Source organism: Accipiter gentilis, chromosome 12 (assembly GCF_929443795.1).
Source record: "Accipiter gentilis chromosome 12, bAccGen1.1, whole genome shotgun sequence".
In the NCBI taxonomy this organism is placed as follows: Eukaryota; Metazoa; Chordata; class Aves; order Accipitriformes; family Accipitridae; genus Astur; species Astur gentilis.
Genome location: NC_064891.1, coordinates 1,533,950 through 1,537,771, shown reverse-complemented (window position 1 = coordinate 1,537,771; position 3,822 = coordinate 1,533,950).

Here is a 3,822-nt window from a genome sequence, read left to right as displayed (position 1 = left end):
TATTTAACATTATTTGATACTTGGGAGAGTAAATGCTGCTCTTAAACAATTGGGGCCAACCTTGCAGTCCTTACTTGAGAGAAGTCCTGTTTGAGGAAAATGGCCAAAATACAGGCTGTAACTTTCAGTTCTTTAACAAGAATATTCTTGTATCATTTGGACTGGTCTGCATGATTAACCAGAAAGGTCTGGCTGAAGATCTTGCCACTCTGGTGTGCTGTGGGAGTCAAACCCACATGTTCCCATGGAAGAAGTCTGGGCTGTGGGTGACTCTCTCTTGGGGAGAGTGTTCCTCTGGCTGTGGCATTGACTAGCACAGCTTCATCCCCTGGGGTGATCATCCCTACAGCTGATCCCACCAGCACAGTGAGCCGTCTCGCAGCCCCACAGCTGCAGCAAGCCCTTAGGTTGATGGGCAGATAACTAGGGTCAGTGGTGCTCCCCAGGAAGTGTTGGCACCCCTTTGCTGGGCAGAGAGCAATCGGCTTGTAACTAACCTGGGCCAAACCCTGGGGAGCAAAACTGGCAAGCCAGTGTGTCCTGGGGAAAGAACACTTCCCCCCTCCCCTGTCCCCATGCTGCGGGCACTGCTGCCAGGGCAAACTGCCTCCAAACCCCGGGCTCCTTCTTTCCCTAATATGAATGATGGTTTCATGTAGAACATGCACTGCAGTAAAAAGCACATCTGCAGTTGCAGGTCGGGATTCCCTCCTGGGGGTGGCAGTCAGAGTATCATTCTGAACCAGATCTGGAGGCATCCAAGTCAGACCAAAGCGGGTGCCCTAAGCCAAGGTATGGCTGGGAGAGTCCCCAACAGCATGTCTAGAACCAAAAATGCTCCTTTTTCTGATAGCTGGGGGGGCTATGCAGCAAGCCTCCAGCCACTTGCTGAAAAGAAGGCACTGTGGGCATGGCATTAAAATGAACCAAATATAGAAATAGATATTTTAAAGAGATTTGGACAAGGGCTTTTTGATAATATTGCTCCACCTTGTGCATAGTTCATTCATTTCTAATAGTTTACTGGACTTTTTCCCTGCAGTAGGTGCTGCTTACTCTAATTCTGCAAGAAAAATGTAAAGCAGGACAAGCATGCAGGTACTTTAATCCAGTATGCTTATTTTTGATAGCTACAATCTGACTACAGTAAACTGAATAATAAAAGTTACAGCTAATCTGTGGCAAATGGTAACCTTGGAGGTCTGAGGCAGATAAATTATTGCTACAACTACATCTACTGCCTGAATGGATTTGCTACAGAGTTAGAGAGACTGCAAAGATTTTTTCCAGGTATTATTTGGACCTGTTATAAAAGAAACAAAATGTTTCAAAACAAAGCCCAACTAGCATCCCTGAGAGTAAAAAGCCAATGAAACTAAACTACTGGTTTGTTAAAAAAAAAAAAAAGGGGGGGGGGAAGGGGAGTGAATCTACTAGAATTACGTGGATAAGGAATTAACAAAACTGCTTCTTCTATTGGAGAAACCTGCTAGTTTCATGCTTTGTCATACAAATTCCAATGACGGCAGCAGAGCATATGCCATTTGCTCCTTATTTCAGGTTGTAATATAGAACAGAAGTCTGATTACAACAAGAAAATCCCAAGTATATTCATGACACCTGTCAAATCTGGTAAACATCAGAGATTATAAAGTCTATCTTCAACTACTACTCCATGTGTGTGCACATTATATAAGTGTATAGATCTCTTCAGCTTGTGAAGAAAATAAAAATTGAGATACTACTGCCTTCCTGGTGTTGACAGTAGTGTATGCATCTTTATTGGGTATTGCTTCCCAAAATTAAATATGTAAATTCAAGTGCAGACTTGGGTTTAGTTTTCTATGCTGTTATTTTTAGCAGCAATATCTGGGTGAGTATTTTCATAGTAGGTTTTCTTTCTTCTGTTTTAAAAAGCGTAAGTCTCAAACATTAGCTTCTCCTGTGAATTGAAGTAAGAATAAATAAAATTTGAGTTGATTGGGGGTGTGGGGTGGGTGATTGAACTAATGACTTTCACTCCACTTCTGGACTTAATGTTGGCATTCTATATGGAAAAATACTTTTGTTTCAAAACTTCCAAAATATTTCCTTTTCAGTAATCTTAAAAATTTTGCAGAAGTTGAAAACCACCACAACATCTGTATTTAGAAATGTTTGGTTTTGACAAAAGTCTTTCTTCTCATTAAAGGGCAGCTAGTCAAAAGATGTCCCAATCCTTCTATTGATATATATTGAAATAAAAATTAGCTGAATATGAGAGCTAGATATATTTTTTTTGTTTGCCTTCTCTTTGAAGGTTATAGCACACCTAATCTCTTTAAAAAATGGGGGAAGGGAAGAGAACTCATCTCTGTGCCAAAATCTTAGTATATATCAAATGGCTTTCTGTGTCATTCAGGTGCCCAAGTTAGTGGGTTCTTTCCTCCAGTTGACAGAACCAGTCTGACAATTCTCAAACTGCAGTTAGTTAATGCATTGCTGGTATAAAAATAACCATTGAAAATCTGGTAATAAAAGAAGGCAATTTAATATACAAATAAAAACCTGTAGGAGAATGCAAACTGGGCTGTAATAAAGCACTACTAAAATAATCCTCAACTTTGAGTATGTTGGTGTGATTGTGGCTCTTTACCAGTGTGTTGCTGCTGCTTGGGGGCCTGGGTGTGGAGATGAGGTGCAGTTTGCTTCCAGAGCCATGCTGTGTTTATAACCATTCTTCTTTTAGTGTTATGCTTCAGGTATGCTTTTAGCCTTCGTTAGCAGAAAAAGGTGATTTCCCATAGAGGAGATGATGGCAATAGCACTAACATACATATAAACTACTCTGTGTTCATGATTGTTTACATGATTGCACAAACCAGATGCCCCTGGGCTGTGTCCTGCATGGAGGGGGGTGATGCTGCTGCCTGCCACCCCCTGCGTGCCCCTCTGCGATGTCTGCTTGGATGTTGTGTAGTAGCAGGGAAGCATGTGGGATCCTACCCAAAATCAGGCCAGGGAACTGATCCAGTGCAAAACCAGACCTGAAGCCAACCACATGCTGGAAGGGCATGGCAGTCTGCAGGAGAGCAGCTGGTGCTGCCCTTTGCTGTCATGTCAGGCCACACCTCTATTATTTTCTTTTCACTAATATTCACAGAAAGCATGGCTTAAGCCCTTCTTAAAACTGAAGCAGAGAGTTAGTGCTCAGGATGCATTTCTATGTATATTGATAATATTGGTGCAGGATTTGTCCTTTGCTCATCACTCATCTTGTTTCCCCTTGACAAACCAGTTCCTTCCCCGACCCCTTCCAGCCTCCTTTCAGTGCACATTGGAGGGGCCCCTGGTCCATAGGGTGGCATGATGGCACTAATGGGGGCAGAGCGGGACATAAGCAAGTGCCTGGGCATGGGGGAGTAACTCTGTGTTACTCCCCAGGGTGTCAAAATATTTCCTGGGGCTCTCTGGTCAAGTTTTCTTTTGCACCTCCCTACAGAACCGGACAAGTGTTGCCTCAAAATACAGATTTTAAGGGTCTGTACCTGTACCAAAGACAAATTTCTTGCTGATTGCAACATTTAAGGAGAGAGAGCGGAAGAGAACTAGTTTCTGCCTGGTCACTGCTATGATGCTCTCATATTGGGGTGGTTTGAACATTAAAAGCATTAAACAGCATCAAGGCTGACTTGGGCTTTCTGGATACCCCCAGGGCATTCTGCTCCCCTGTAATGCAACTGTTGCAAAAATGGATGAAAGCAATGCTCTGCTTTATTAATCTTCTCTAAATCTCCATCTGGAAATACATCTCTCTTTTTTTCATCGTTTTGTTTTGGGATT